This window comes from Ranitomeya variabilis, chromosome 1 (genome assembly GCF_051348905.1).
Source record: "Ranitomeya variabilis isolate aRanVar5 chromosome 1, aRanVar5.hap1, whole genome shotgun sequence".
NCBI classification, from domain to species: domain Eukaryota; kingdom Metazoa; phylum Chordata; class Amphibia; order Anura; family Dendrobatidae; genus Ranitomeya; species Ranitomeya variabilis.
The window spans coordinates 390093658-390109136 of record NC_135232.1 but is presented as its reverse complement, the minus strand read 5'-3'; the positions used below and the strand labels follow the sequence as shown (position 1 = coordinate 390109136).

At 35.2% G+C, this 15479-nt stretch overlaps 11 non-coding genes across 11 annotated transcripts; all 11 read right to left on the bottom strand.

Moving 5' to 3' along the window:
* Positions 1–298: 298 nt before the first annotated feature.
* On the bottom strand, positions 299–371 carry TRNAT-CGU (transfer RNA threonine (anticodon CGU)). Its single transcript has one exon. It is a non-coding gene; the product is annotated as a tRNA-Thr (tRNA).
* A 2167-nt stretch (positions 372–2538) lies between these two features.
* TRNAT-UGU (transfer RNA threonine (anticodon UGU)) lies at positions 2539–2611 on the bottom strand. Its single transcript has one exon. It is a non-coding gene; the product is annotated as a tRNA-Thr (tRNA).
* Positions 2612–3147: 536 nt separating this feature from the next.
* TRNAT-CGU (transfer RNA threonine (anticodon CGU)) lies at positions 3148–3220 on the bottom strand. The gene has a single exon. It is a non-coding gene; the product is annotated as a tRNA-Thr (tRNA).
* A 2176-nt stretch (positions 3221–5396) lies between these two features.
* Positions 5397–5469, bottom strand: TRNAT-UGU (transfer RNA threonine (anticodon UGU)). Its single transcript has one exon. It is a non-coding gene; the product is annotated as a tRNA-Thr (tRNA).
* Positions 5470–6005: 536 nt separating this feature from the next.
* Positions 6006–6078, bottom strand: TRNAT-CGU (transfer RNA threonine (anticodon CGU)). Its single transcript has one exon. It is a non-coding gene; the product is annotated as a tRNA-Thr (tRNA).
* Positions 6079–8254: 2176 nt separating this feature from the next.
* TRNAT-UGU (transfer RNA threonine (anticodon UGU)) lies at positions 8255–8327 on the bottom strand. The gene has a single exon. It is a non-coding gene; the product is annotated as a tRNA-Thr (tRNA).
* A 536-nt stretch (positions 8328–8863) lies between these two features.
* Positions 8864–8936, bottom strand: TRNAT-CGU (transfer RNA threonine (anticodon CGU)). The gene has a single exon. It is a non-coding gene; the product is annotated as a tRNA-Thr (tRNA).
* A 2175-nt stretch (positions 8937–11111) lies between these two features.
* Positions 11112–11184, bottom strand: TRNAT-UGU (transfer RNA threonine (anticodon UGU)). Its single transcript has one exon. It is a non-coding gene; the product is annotated as a tRNA-Thr (tRNA).
* A 536-nt stretch (positions 11185–11720) lies between these two features.
* TRNAT-CGU (transfer RNA threonine (anticodon CGU)) lies at positions 11721–11793 on the bottom strand. The gene has a single exon. It is a non-coding gene; the product is annotated as a tRNA-Thr (tRNA).
* A 2165-nt stretch (positions 11794–13958) lies between these two features.
* On the bottom strand, positions 13959–14031 carry TRNAT-UGU (transfer RNA threonine (anticodon UGU)). Its single transcript has one exon. It is a non-coding gene; the product is annotated as a tRNA-Thr (tRNA).
* Positions 14032–14569: 538 nt separating this feature from the next.
* TRNAT-CGU (transfer RNA threonine (anticodon CGU)) lies at positions 14570–14642 on the bottom strand. Its single transcript has one exon. It is a non-coding gene; the product is annotated as a tRNA-Thr (tRNA).
* Between the last annotated feature and the right edge of the window lie 837 nt (positions 14643–15479).

The window sequence follows — 15479 nt, the reverse complement described above, 5'->3', positions numbered from 1 at the left end:
TCAGATGGATTGGCAAAGAAGAGAATTCTACTGCTTGCTTTAATAAAATATGTAATTCTTTATATTACAAAATCACACATCAAGAATTGATGAAGAAGGGTCATTAGACTCCTAGAGCGCTGATAGAGGTGGCATAAGAAAGGAATTTGACACACACGTTACCCGAATGTCATATATGATCAAGGTCTTATCCAGAACTTTTGAAAAGGATGTCGTAACATCAATAACAAATCGCACCAACTTTGTACCACTGACCAAACAGATAAGCAATTTTCATATGAGAGAGAAAGAGTTTTTAAGGCTTCAGTGAGAGTCGAACTCACGACCCCTGGTTTACGAGACCAGTGCTCTAACCTCTGAGCTATGAAGCCATTGAAAAGGAACAATTTCTAAAGCGATGTAGGGATTAGCCTGTTAGAGGTATGCATATGCTCAGTAACTCCTAAGGATCATTTACTATGCTACATGGGAGAAATGCAAAGAAACTGTACAAAGATTTTTCTTTAGGTACCAATTTGACATTGACATGGGAAAAACATCAACTTGAAATGCATATGAAAACTTACAACCCATACAAGCAATGATTGTAAGGTAAGGCATGGTAAAAAATGTAAAGAGAAGCACGATGATTTATTTATATTTTCAATTGTACCAAATTTAAGAATGATTTCATAAACTTTTTTCATGTCAGTATTAATCTATGTGCAAATGGAGTTTTATGGAGCCATTCAAAAAAGATGAGTTTTTCAAGTGGAAACTTTTTACGAAAGCAAATTTTAAAGCAAATCTGCTCTAAAGTCTTTGTCTCCACATAGCATTAGATCTCTGGCCATGATTTTCATTTACATTTTCAATTATGCCAAATTTAAGAATGATGTCTGAATTTTTTTGTGTCTGTATTAGGATATATGCAGATGGAGTTTTATTGAGGCATTCAAAAAAGAAGACTTTTTAAAGCAAAAACCCTTTCATTGGGGAGCTTTTAAAGGAGGTTTAGCTTTATAAAGTGGTTCCTAAAGCACTTTTTGAGAGTTCTTGAAGTGTTTTTGAAGAGTTTTTTTCTAAAGCTTTTTCTTTGCAGCCTTTTGATTTACAGTGTCTACTTTAGAGCAAATTCCATCAGGATCTGCTTCAAAGATGCAATATCCCCTATTATTTTCACCTGGCATTTTTCAAACCCTGAAGTGGAATAAATCACTCAAAATAGCTATGAGTGTGTGTTCACACTAAGTTATATTTTTCCTGCATTTTCAGGGCAGAAACTCTACAAGACTATGTGCACACAGAGGTTTTTAGCTGAGTTTTCAGAGCAGAATCTGGGCAGAAACTCCAAATTTTTGAGGAGCTATGAGATTTGCAGGAGCATTTGTAGAGTTTCCACTCAGTTTCAACTAGGTGGCTATGTGCACATGATGTCTTTTTTCAGGCAGCTTCCGCCATTGGAATCATTTGAAAACACTATCAAACATTGCTCAAAAGAATGAACATAAGCAATTCTATGTAAAACTGACTTGCTCTGTCTATGTTGAGGTTTTTGAATGTCTTTTGACCACTTCAGGTTTCTAAAAATGCCAAGCGGTTAAAAGAAGTCACATGTCCATTCTATTAGCGTTTTCCACCAGGAACATGCTGTGTATTTTACAGTACAAATCAGTGGAAAAGCTCAATACATGCCTGGACTTCAAAAAGACTTTTTTTTTGAGTGTTTTGCCATTGATTTTGCTTAAAAGAGCTAACTGTTTCTTATTTTTTCAATGGAGTGAAAAATGCGACCAGAAAAAAAGACTTCACCGAAACCATGGGAAAACCTTCCGAAAAAAGCCATCTCAAAATTGTCCAGGAAACAACCCAAAAAATGATACAAAAGACGATTCAGGGGAAGAAATGTCCTAAATTTCTTGAAAAGTCTTCTGCGTGAAAAACTCATTAAGTTCTCCTGAGTTTAAAAGCCATCATATGCACATACCAGTTCCTGTTCCAAAAATTCATTAAAAAACTGAGTGTGTGCGCAGTCCAACACTTCAAACAAAACTTGTGTTTTTTGAACTCCTAGTGGTGTTTGGAAAAGTTTTGATCAAAATTTCCTGAAAAAACCTCAGTGTGAATCTTTAGGTTATTTGCAGATGGAATTTTATTAAGGCATTTAAAAACAATGAGTTTTGCAAGCAGAACCCACTTAGGAAAACACCACTTTATTAGGTACTTTTGGGAAGAGTTTTTATGTTCATGATGTGTTTCCTGGGGATTTTTTGCAGAGTTTGCAATGAGATTTTCATTCTTAAAGCCTTTTTTGCAGATTTTTGATTTGAATGTGCCTAGTTTGGAGTAGTTTTCCTCAGGATCCGCTTCACAGAAGCAACAAGTATTTTTTTTACTTGCTACCACGTTTTTTTGCAAACCTGAAATGGATGAAAACTCTCCAAGTAATGTAATTATTATGTCTGAACATTTTTTTCTCAGTATAATAAACCTTCAACTAAGCAGGTATTTTTAAAGATAAGCTCAAGAATTAAACTATTCAGTTTCAAAATAACACAAAGGCTCCAGTGAGAATTGAACTCACGACCCCTGGTTTACAAGACCAGTGCTCTAACCACTGAGCTATGAAGCCAGCGAAACTTTGACACATCTTTTGATCTCTATTTCGAACAGTGCAATAGCCATTCAGGTGCATTACCAACACAAGTCCTTTCATTTCTAGTTTGAAGTCACACTCTTAACGTAATGTCCCATCACCAACAAACCAACAACTGCTCTTGCAACGCAAGAGCATGACTTGCAAACCTTCTAAAGCTTCAGTTCTATAACTGACTACCTGTTTATTGGCAATCTGATGTGCAAAAAAATGAAATCAGATGGATTGGCAAAGAAGAGAATTCTACTGCTTGCTTTAATAAAATATGTAATTCTTTATATTACAAAATCACACATCAAGATTTGATGAAGAAGGGTCATTAGACTCCTAAAGCTCTGATAGAGGTGGCATAAGAAAGGAATTTGACACACGTTATCTGAATGTCATATATGATCAAGGTCTTATCCAGAACTTTTGAAAAGGATGTCGTAACATCAATATTGAATCGCACCAACTTTGTACCACTGACCAAACAGATAAGCAATTTTCATGTGAGAGACAAAGAGTTTTTAAGGCTTCAGAGAGAGTCGAACTCACAACCCCTGGTTTACGAGACCAGTGCTCTAACCTCTGAGCTATGCAGCCATTGAAAAGGAACAGTTTCTTAAGCGATGTAGGGATTAGCCTGTTAGAGGTATGCATATGCTCAGTAACTCCTAAGGATCATTTACTATGCTACATGGGAGAAATGCAAAGAAACTGTACAAAGATTTTTCTTTAGGTACCAATTTGACATTGACCTTTTGAAAAATATCAACTTGAAATGCATATGAAAACTTACAACCCATACAAGCAATGATTGTAAGGTAAGGCGTGGTAAAAAATGTAAAGAGAAGCATGATGATTTATTTATATTTTCAATTGTACCACATTTAAGAATGATTTCATAAACTTTTTTCAGGTCAGTATTAATCTATGTGCAAATGGAGTTTTATGGAGCCATTCAAAAAAGATGAGTTTTTCAAGTGGAAACTTTTTACGAAAGCAAATTTTAAAGCAAATCTGCTCTAAAGTCTTTGTCTCCACATAGCATTAGATCTCTGGCCATGATTTTCATTTACATTTTCAATTATGCCAAATTTAAGAATGATGTCTGAATTTTTTTTTGTCTGTATTAGGATATATGCAGATGGAGTTTTATTGAGGCATTCAAAAAAGAAGACTTTTTAAAGCAAAAACACCTTTCATTGGGGAGCTTTTAAAGGAGGTTTAGCTTTATAAAGTGGTTCCTAAAGCACTTTCTGAGAGTTCTTGAAGTGTTTTTGAAGAATTTTTTTCTAAAGCTTTTTCTTTGCAGCCTTTTGATTTACAGTGTCTACTTTAGAGCAAATTCCATCAGGATCTGCTTCAAAGATGCAATATCCCCTATTATTTTCACCTGGCATTTTTCAAACCCTGAAGTGGAATAAATCACTCAAAATAGCTATGAGTGTGTGTTCACACTAAGTTATATTTTTCCTGCATTTTCAGGGCAGAAACTCTACAAGACTATGTGCACACAGAGGTTTTTAGCTGAGTTTTCAGAGCAGAATCTGGGCAGAAACTCCAAATTTTTGAGGAGCTATGAGATTTGCAGGAGCATTTGTAGAGTTTCCACTCAGTTTCAACTAGGTGGCTATGTGCACATGATGTCTTTTTTCAGGCAGCTTCCGCCATTGGAATCATTTGAAAACACTATCAAACATTGCTCAAAAGAATGAACATAAGCAATTCTATGTAAAACTGACTTGCTCTGTCTATGTTGAGGTTTTTGAATGTCTTTTGACCACTTCAGGTTTCTAAAAACGCCAAGCGGTTAAAAGAAGTCACATGTCCATTCTATTAGCGTTTTCCACCAGGAACATGCTGTGTATTTTACAGTACAAATCAGTGGAAAAGCTCAATACATGCCTGGACTTCAAAAAGACTTTTTTTTTGAGTGTTTTGCCATTGATTTTGCTTAAAAGAGCTGTTTCTTATTTTTTCAATGGAGTGAAAAATGCGACCAGAAAAAAAGACTTCACCGAAACCATGGGAAAACCTTCCGAAAAAAGCCATCTCAAAATTGTCCAGGAAACAACCCAAAAAATGATACAAAAGACGATTCAGTGGAAGAAATGTCCTAAATTTCTTGAAAAGTCTTCTGCGTGAAAAACTCATCAAGTTGTCCTGAGTTTAAAAGCCGTCATATGCACATACCAGTTCCTGTTCCAAAAATTCATTAAAAAACTGAGTGTGTGCGCAGTCCAACACTTCAAACAAAACTTGTGTTTTTTGAACTCCTAGTGGTGTTTGGAAAAGTTTTGATCAAAATTTCCTGAAAAAACCTCAGTGTGAATCTTTAGGTTATTTGCAGATGGAATTTTATTAAGGCATTTAAAAACAATGAGTTTTGCAAGCAGAACCCACTTAGGAAAACACCACTTTATTAGGTACTTTTGGGAAGAGTTTTTATGTTCATGATGTGTTTCCTGGGGATTTTTTGCAGAGTTTGCAATGAGATTTTCATTCTTAAAGCCTTTTTTGCAGATTTTTGATTTGAATGTGCCTAGTTTGGAGTAGTTTTCCTCAGGATCCGCTTCACAGAAGCAACAAGTATTTTTTTTACTTGCTACCACGTTTTTTTGCAAACCTGAAATGGATGAAAACTCTCCAAGTAATGTAATTATTATGTCTGAACATTTTTTTCTCATAAATATTATTTTCTAATAAACCTTCAACTAAGCAGGTATTTTTAAAGATAAGCTCAAGAATTAAACTATTCAGTTTCAAAATAACACAAAGGCTCCAGTGAGAATTGAACTCACGACCCCTGGTTTACAAGACCAGTGCTCTAACCACTGAGCTATGAAGCCAGCGAAACTTTGACACATCTTTTGATCTCTATTTCGAACAGTGCAATAGCCATTCAGGTGCATTACCAACACAAGTCCTTTCATTTCTAGTTTGAAGTCACACTCTTAACGTAATGTCCCATCACCAACAAACCAACAACTGCTCTTGCAACGCAAGAGCATGACTTGCAAACCTTCTAAAGCTTCAGTTCTATAACTGACTACCTGTTTATTGGCAATCTGATGTGCAAAAAAATGAAATCAGATGGATTGGCAAAGAAGAGAATTCTACTGCTTGCTTTAATAAAATATGTAATTCTTTATATTACAAAATCACACATCAAGATTTGATGAAGAAGGGTCATTAGACTCCTAAAGCTCTGATAGAGGTGGCATAAGAAAGGAATTTGACACACGTTATCTGAATGTCATATATGATCAAGGTCTTATCCAGAACTTTTGAAAAGGATGTCGTAACATCAATATTGAATCGCACCAACTTTGTACCACTGACCAAACAGATAAGCAATTTTCATGTGAGAGACAAAGAGTTTTTAAGGCTTCAGAGAGAGTCGAACTCACAACCCCTGGTTTACGAGACCAGTGCTCTAACCTCTGAGCTATGCAGCCATTGAAAAGGAACAGTTTCTTAAGCGATGTAGGGATTAGCCTGTTAGAGGTATGCATATGCTCAGTAACTCCTAAGGATCATTTACTATGCTACATGGGAGAAATGCAAAGAAACTGTACAAAGATTTTTCTTTAGGTACCAATTTGACATTGACCTTTTGAAAAATATCAACTTGAAATGCATATGAAAACTTACAACCCATACAAGCAATGATTGTAAGGTAAGGCGTGGTAAAAAATGTAAAGAGAAGCATGATGATTTATTTATATTTTCAATTGTACCACATTTAAGAATGATTTCATAAACTTTTTTCAGGTCAGTATTAATCTATGTGCAAATGGAGTTTTATGGAGCCATTCAAAAAAGATGAGTTTTTCAAGTGGAAACTTTTTACGAAAGCAAATTTTAAAGCAAATCTGCTCTAAAGTCTTTGTCTCCACATAGCATTAGATCTCTGGCCATGATTTTCATTTACATTTTCAATTATGCCAAATTTAAGAATGATGTCTGAATTTTTTTTTGTCTGTATTAGGATATATGCAGATGGAGTTTTATTGAGGCATTCAAAAAAGAAGACTTTTTAAAGCAAAAACACCTTTCATTGGGGAGCTTTTAAAGGAGGTTTAGCTTTATAAAGTGGTTCCTAAAGCACTTTCTGAGAGTTCTTGAAGTGTTTTTGAAGAATTTTTTTCTAAAGCTTTTTCTTTGCAGCCTTTTGATTTACAGTGTCTACTTTAGAGCAAATTCCATCAGGATCTGCTTCAAAGATGCAATATCCCCTATTATTTTCACCTGGCATTTTTCAAACCCTGAAGTGGAATAAATCACTCAAAATAGCTATGAGTGTGTGTTCACACTAAGTTATATTTTTCCTGCATTTTCAGGGCAGAAACTCTACAAGACTATGTGCACACAGAGGTTTTTAGCTGAGTTTTCAGAGCAGAATCTGGGCAGAAACTCCAAATTTTTGAGGAGCTATGAGATTTGCAGGAGCATTTGTAGAGTTTCCACTCAGTTTCAACTAGGTGGCTATGTGCACATGATGTCTTTTTTCAGGCAGCTTCCGCCATTGGAATCATTTGAAAACACTATCAAACATTGCTCAAAAGAATGAACATAAGCAATTCTATGTAAAACTGACTTGCTCTGTCTATGTTGAGGTTTTTGAATGTCTTTTGACCACTTCAGGTTTCTAAAAACGCCAAGCGGTTAAAAGAAGTCACATGTCCATTCTATTAGCGTTTTCCACCAGGAACATGCTGTGTATTTTACAGTACAAATCAGTGGAAAAGCTCAATACATGCCTGGACTTCAAAAAGACTTTTTTTTTGAGTGTTTTGCCATTGATTTTGCTTAAAAGAGCTGTTTCTTATTTTTTCAATGGAGTGAAAAATGCGACCAGAAAAAAAGACTTCACCGAAACCATGGGAAAACCTTCCGAAAAAAGCCATCTCAAAATTGTCCAGGAAACAACCCAAAAAATGATACAAAAGACGATTCAGTGGAAGAAATGTCCTAAATTTCTTGAAAAGTCTTCTGCGTGAAAAACTCATCAAGTTGTCCTGAGTTTAAAAGCCGTCATATGCACATACCAGTTCCTGTTCCAAAAATTCATTAAAAAACTGAGTGTGTGCGCAGTCCAACACTTCAAACAAAACTTGTGTTTTTTGAACTCCTAGTGGTGTTTGGAAAAGTTTTGATCAAAATTTCCTGAAAAAACCTCAGTGTGAATCTTTAGGTTATTTGCAGATGGAATTTTATTAAGGCATTTAAAAACAATGAGTTTTGCAAGCAGAACCCACTTAGGAAAACACCACTTTATTAGGTACTTTTGGGAAGAGTTTTTATGTTCATGATGTGTTTCCTGGGGATTTTTTGCAGAGTTTGCAATGAGATTTTCATTCTTAAAGCCTTTTTTGCAGATTTTTGATTTGAATGTGCCTAGTTTGGAGTAGTTTTCCTCAGGATCCGCTTCACAGAAGCAACAAGTATTTTTTTTACTTGCTACCACGTTTTTTTGCAAACCTGAAATGGATGAAAACTCTCCAAGTAATGTAATTATTATGTCTGAACATTTTTTTCTCATAAATATTATTTTCTAATAAACCTTCAACTAAGCAGGTATTTTTAAAGATAAGCTCAAGAATTAAACTATTCAGTTTCAAAATAACACAAAGGCTCCAGTGAGAATTGAACTCACGACCCCTGGTTTACAAGACCAGTGCTCTAACCACTGAGCTATGAAGCCAGCGAAACTTTGACACATCTTTTGATCTCTATTTCGAACAGTGCAATAGCCATTCAGGTGCATTACCAACACAAGTCCTTTCATTTCTAGTTTGAAGTCACACTCTTAACGTAATGTCCCATCACCAACAAACCAACAACTGCTCTTGCAACGCAAGAGCATGACTTGCAAACATTCTAAAGCTTCAGTTCTATAACTGACTACCTGTTCATTGGCAATCTGATGTGCAAAAAAATGAAATCAGATGGATTGGCAAAGAAGAGAATTCTACTGCTTGCTTTAATAAAATATGTAATTCTTTATATTACAAAATCACACATCAAGATTTGATGAAGAAGGGTCATTAGACTCCTAAAGCTCTGATAGAGGTGGCATAAGAAAGGAATTTGACACACGTTATCTGAATGTCATATATGATCAAGGTCTTATCCAGAACTTTTGAAAAGGATGTCGTAACATCAATATTGAATCGCACCAACTTTGTACCACTGACCAAACAGATAAGCAATTTTCATGTGAGAGACAAAGAGTTTTTAAGGCTTCAGAGAGAGTCGAACTCACAACCCCTGGTTTACGAGACCAGTGCTCTAACCTCTGAGCTATGCAGCCATTGAAAAGGAACAGTTTCTTAAGCGATGTAGGGATTAGCCTGTTAGAGGTATGCATATGCTCAGTAACTCCTAAGGATCATTTACTATGCTACATGGGAGAAATGCAAAGAAACTGTACAAAGATTTTTCTTTAGGTACCAATTTGACATTGACCTTTTGAAAAATATCAACTTGAAATGCATATGAAAACTTACAACCCATACAAGCAATGATTGTAAGGTAAGGCGTGGTAAAAAATGTAAAGAGAAGCATGATGATTTATTTATATTTTCAATTGTACCACATTTAAGAATGATTTCATAAACTTTTTTCAGGTCAGTATTAATCTATGTGCAAATGGAGTTTTATGGAGCCATTCAAAAAAGATGAGTTTTTCAAGTGGAAACTTTTTACGAAAGCAAATTTTAAAGCAAATCTGCTCTAAAGTCTTTGTCTCCACATAGCATTAGATCTCTGGCCATGATTTTCATTTACATTTTCAATTATGCCAAATTTAAGAATGATGTCTGAATTTTTTTTTGTCTGTATTAGGATATATGCAGATGGAGTTTTATTGAGGCATTCAAAAAAGAAGACTTTTTAAAGCAAAAACACCTTTCATTGGGGAGCTTTTAAAGGAGGTTTAGCTTTATAAAGTGGTTCCTAAAGCACTTTCTGAGAGTTCTTGAAGTGTTTTTGAAGAATTTTTTTCTAAAGCTTTTTCTTTGCAGCCTTTTGATTTACAGTGTCTACTTTAGAGCAAATTCCATCAGGATCTGCTTCAAAGATGCAATATCCCCTATTATTTTCACCTGGCATTTTTCAAACCCTGAAGTGGAATAAATCACTCAAAATAGCTATGAGTGTGTGTTCACACTAAGTTATATTTTTCCTGCATTTTCAGGGCAGAAACTCTACAAGACTATGTGCACACAGAGGTTTTTAGCTGAGTTTTCAGAGCAGAATCTGGGCAGAAACTCCAAATTTTTGAGGAGCTATGAGATTTGCAGGAGCATTTGTAGAGTTTCCACTCAGTTTCAACTAGGTGGCTATGTGCACATGATGTCTTTTTTCAGGCAGCTTCCGCCATTGGAATCATTTGAAAACACTATCAAACATTGCTCAAAAGAATGAACATAAGCAATTCTATGTAAAACTGACTTGCTCTGTCTATGTTGAGGTTTTTGAATGTCTTTTGACCACTTCAGGTTTCTAAAAACGCCAAGCGGTTAAAAGAAGTCACATGTCCATTCTATTAGCGTTTTCCACCAGGAACATGCTGTGTATTTTACAGTACAAATCAGTGGAAAAGCTCAATACATGCCTGGACTTCAAAAAGACTTTTTTTTTGAGTGTTTTGCCATTGATTTTGCTTAAAAGAGCTGTTTCTTATTTTTTCAATGGAGTGAAAAATGCGACCAGAAAAAAAGACTTCACCGAAACCATGGGAAAACCTTCCGAAAAAAGCCATCTCAAAATTGTCCAGGAAACAACCCAAAAAATGATACAAAAGACGATTCAGTGGAAGAAATGTCCTAAATTTCTTGAAAAGTCTTCTGCGTGAAAAACTCATCAAGTTGTCCTGAGTTTAAAAGCCGTCATATGCACATACCAGTTCCTGTTCCAAAAATTCATTAAAAAACTGAGTGTGTGCGCAGTCCAACACTTCAAACAAAACTTGTGTTTTTTGAACTCCTAGTGGTGTTTGGAAAAGTTTTGATCAAAATTTCCTGAAAAAACCTCAGTGTGAATCTTTAGGTTATTTGCAGATGGAATTTTATTAAGGCATTTAAAAACAATGAGTTTTGCAAGCAGAACCCACTTAGGAAAACACCACTTTATTAGGTACTTTTGGGAAGAGTTTTTATGTTCATGATGTGTTTCCTGGGGATTTTTTGCAGAGTTTGCAATGAGATTTTCATTCTTAAAGCCTTTTTTGCAGATTTTTGATTTGAATGTGCCTAGTTTGGAGTAGTTTTCCTCAGGATCCGCTTCACAGAAGCAACAAGTATTTTTTTACTTGCTACCACGTTTTTTTGCAAACCTGAAATGGATGAAAACTCTCCAAGTAATGTAATTATTATGTCTGAACATTTTTTTCTCATAAATATTATTTTCTAATAAACCTTCAACTAAGCAGGTATTTTTAAAGATAAGCTCAAGAATTAAACTATTCAGTTTCAAAATAACACAAAGGCTCCAGTGAGAATTGAACTCACGACCCCTGGTTTACAAGACCAGTGCTCTAACCACTGAGCTATGAAGCCAGCGAAACTTTGACACATCTTTTGATCTCTATTTCGAACAGTGCAATAGCCATTCAGGTGCATTACCAACACAAGTCCTTTCATTTCTAGTTTGAAGTCACACTCTTAACGTAATGTCCCATCACCAACAAACCAACAACTGCTCTTGCAACGCAAGAGCATGACTTGCAAACATTCTAAAGCTTCAGTTCTATAACTGACTACCTGTTCATTGGCAATCTGATGTGCAAAAAAATGAAATCAGATGGATTGGCAAAGAAGAGAATTCTACTGCTTGCTTTAATAAAATATGTAATTCTTTATATTACAAAATCACACATCAAGATTTGATGAAGAAGGGTCATTAGACTCCTAAAGCTCTGATAGAGGTGGCATAAGAAAGGAATTTGACACACGTTATCTGAATGTCATATATGATCAAGGTCTTATCCAGAACTTTTGAAAAGGATGTCGTAACATCAATATTGAATCGCACCAACTTTGTACCACTGACCAAACAGATAAGCAATTTTCATGTGAGAGACAAAGAGTTTTTAAGGCTTCAGAGAGAGTCGAACTCACAACCCCTGGTTTACGAGACCAGTGCTCTAACCTCTGAGCTATGCAGCCATTGAAAAGGAACAGTTTCTTAAGCGATGTAGGGATTAGCCTGTTAGAGGTATGCATATGCTCAGTAACTCCTAAGGATCATTTACTATGCTACATGGGAGAAATGCAAAGAAACTGTACAAAGATTTTTCTTTAGGTACCAATTTGACATTGACCTTTTGAAAAATATCAACTTGAAATGCATATGAAAACTTACAACCCATACAAGCAATGATTGTAAGGTAAGGCGTGGTAAAAAATGTAAAGAGAAGCATGATGATTTATTTATATTTTCAATTGTACCACATTTAAGAATGATTTCATAAACTTTTTTCAGGTCAGTATTAATCTATGTGCAAATGGAGTTTTATGGAGCCATTCAAAAAAGATGAGTTTTTCAAGTGGAAACTTTTTACGAAAGCAAATTTTAAAGCAAATCTGCTCTAAAGTCTTTGTCTCCACATAGCATTAGATCTCTGGCCATGATTTTCATTTACATTTTCAATTATGCCAAATTTAAGAATGATGTCTGAATTTTTTTTTGTCTGTATTAGGATATATGCAGATGGAGTTTTATTGAGGCATTCAAAAAAGAAGACTTTTTAAAGCAAAAACACCTTTCATTGGGGAGCTTTTAAAGGAGGTTTAGCTTTATAAAGTGGTTCCTAAAGCACTTTCTGAGAGTTCTTGAAGTGTTTTTGAAGAATTTTTTTCTAAAGCTTTTTCTTTGCAGCCTTTTGATTTACAGTGTCTACTTTAGAGCAAATTCCATCAGGATCTGCTTCAAAGATGCAATATCCCCTATTATTTTCACCTGGCATTTTTCAAACCCTGAAGTGGAATAAATCACTCAAAATAGCTATGAGTGTGTGTTCACACTAAGTTATATTTTTCCTGCATTTTCAGGGCAGAAACTCTACAAGACTATGTGCACACAGAGGTTTTTAGCTGAGTTTTCAGAGCAGAATCTGGGCAGAAACTCCAAATTTTTGAGGAGCTATGAGATTTGCAGGAGCATTTGTAGAGTTTCCACTCAGTTTCAACTAGGTGGCTATGTGCACATGATGTCTTTTTTCAGGCAGCTTCCGCCATTGGAATCATTTGAAAACACTATCAAACATTGCTCAAAAGAATGAACATAAGCAATTCTATGTAAAACTGACTTGCTCTGTCTATGTTGAGGTTTTTGAATGTCTTTTGACCACTTCAGGTTTCTAAAAACGCCAAGCGGTTAAAAGAAGTCACATGTCCATTCTATTAGCGTTTTCCACCAGGAACATGCTGTGTATTTTACAGTACAAATCAGTGGAAAAGCTCAATACATGCCTGGACTTCAAAAAGACTTTTTTTTTGAGTGTTTTGCCATTGATTTTGCTTAAAAGAGCTGTTTCTTATTTTTTCAATGGAGTGAAAAATGCGACCAGAAAAAAAGACTTCACCGAAACCATGGGAAAACCTTCCGAAAAAAGCCATCTCAAAATTGTCCAGGAAACAACCCAAAAAATGATACAAAAGACGATTCAGTGGAAGAAATGTCCTAAATTTCTTGAAAAGTCTTCTGCGTGAAAAACTCATCAAGTTGTCCTGAGTTTAAAAGCCGTCATATGCACATACCAGTTCCTGTTCCAAAAATTCATTAAAAAACTGAGTGTGTGCGCAGTCCAACACTTCAAACAAAACTTGTGTTTTTTGAACTCCTAGTGGTGTTTGGAAAAGTTTTGATCAAAATTTCCTGAAAAAACCTCAGTGTGAATCTTTAGGTTATTTGCAGATGGAATTTTATTAAGGCATTTAAAAACAATGAGTTTTGCAAGCAGAACCCACTTAGGAAAACACCACTTTATTAGGTACTTTTGGGAAGAGTTTTTATGTTCATGATGTGTTTCCTGGGGATTTTTTGCAGAGTTTGCAATGAGATTTTCATTCTTAAAGCCTTTTTTGCAGATTTTTGATTTGAATGTGCCTAGTTTGGAGTAGTTTTCCTCAGGATCCGCTTCACAGAAGCAACAAGTATTTTTTTTACTTGCTACCACGTTTTTTTGCAAACCTGAAATGGATGAAAACTCTCCAAGTAATGTAATTATTATGTCTGAACATTTTTTTCTCAGTATAATAAACCTTCAACTAAGCAGGTATTTTTAAAGATAAGCTCAAGAATTAAACTATTCAGTTTCAAAATAACACAAAGGCTCCAGTGAGAATTGAACTCACGACCCCTGGTTTACAAGACCAGTGCTCTAACCACTGAGCTATGAAGCCAGCGAAACTTTGACACATCTTTTGATCTCTATTTTGAACAGTGCAATAGCCATTCAGGTGCATTACCAACACAAGTCCTTTCATTTCTAGTTTGAAATCACACTCTTAACGTAATGTCCCATCACCAACAAACCAACAACTGCTCTTGCAACGCAAAAGCGTGACTTGCAAACATTCTAAAGCTTCAGTTCTATAACTGACTACCTGTTTATTGGCAATCTGATGTGCAAAAAAATGAAATCAGATGGATTGGCAAAGAAGAGAATTCTACTGCTTGCTTTAATAAAATATGTAATTCTTTATATTACAAAATCACACATCAAGAATTGATGAAGAAGGGTCATTAGACTCCTAAAGCTCTGATAGAGGTGGCATAAGAAAGGAATTTGACACACACGTTACCCGAATGTCATATATGATCAAGGTCTTATCCAGAACTATTGAAAAGGATGTCGTAACATCAATATTGAATCGCACCAACTTTGTACCACTGACCAAACAGATAAGCAATTTTCATATGAGAGACAAAGAGTTTTTAAGGCTTCAGTGAAAGTCGAACTCACGACCCCTGGTTTACGAGACCAGTGCTCTAACCTCTGAGCTATGAAGCCATTGAAAAGGAACAATTTCTTAAGCGATGTAGGGATTAGCCTGTTAGAGGTATGCATATGCTCAGTAACTCCTAAGGATCATTTACTATGCTACATGGGAGAAATGCAAAGAAACTGTACAAAGATTTTTCTTTAGGTACCAATTTGACATTGACATGGGAAAAATATCAACTTGAAATGCATATGAAAACTTACAACCCATACAAGCAATGATTGTAAGGTAAGGCGTGGTAAAAAATGTAAAGAGAAGCATGATGATTTATTTATATTTTCAATTGTACCAAATTTAAGAATGATTTCATAAACTTTTTTTCAGGACAGTATTAATCTATGTGCAAATGGAGTTTTATGGAGCCATTCAAAAAAAGATGAGTTTTTCAAGTGGAAACTTTTTACGAAAGCAAATTTTAAAGCAAATCTGCTCTAAAGTCTTTGTCTCCACATAGCATTAGATCTCTGGCCATGATTTTCATTTACATTTTCAATTATGCCAAATTTAAGAATGATTTCTGAATTTTTTTGTGTCTGTATTAGGATATATGCAGATGGAGTTTTATTGAGGAATTCAAAAAAGAAGACTTTTTAAAGCAAAAACAACCTTTCATTGGGGAGCTTTTAAAGGAGGTTTAGCTTTATAAAGTGTTTCCTAAAGCACTTTTTGAGAGTTCTTGAAGTGTTTTTGAAGAGTTTTTTTCTAAAGCTTTTTCTTTGCAGCCTTTTGATTTACAGTGTCTACTTTAGAGCAAATTCCATCAGGATCTGCTTCAAAGATGCAATATCCCCTATTATTTTCACCTGGCATTTTTCAAACCCTGAAGTGGAATAAATCACTCAAAA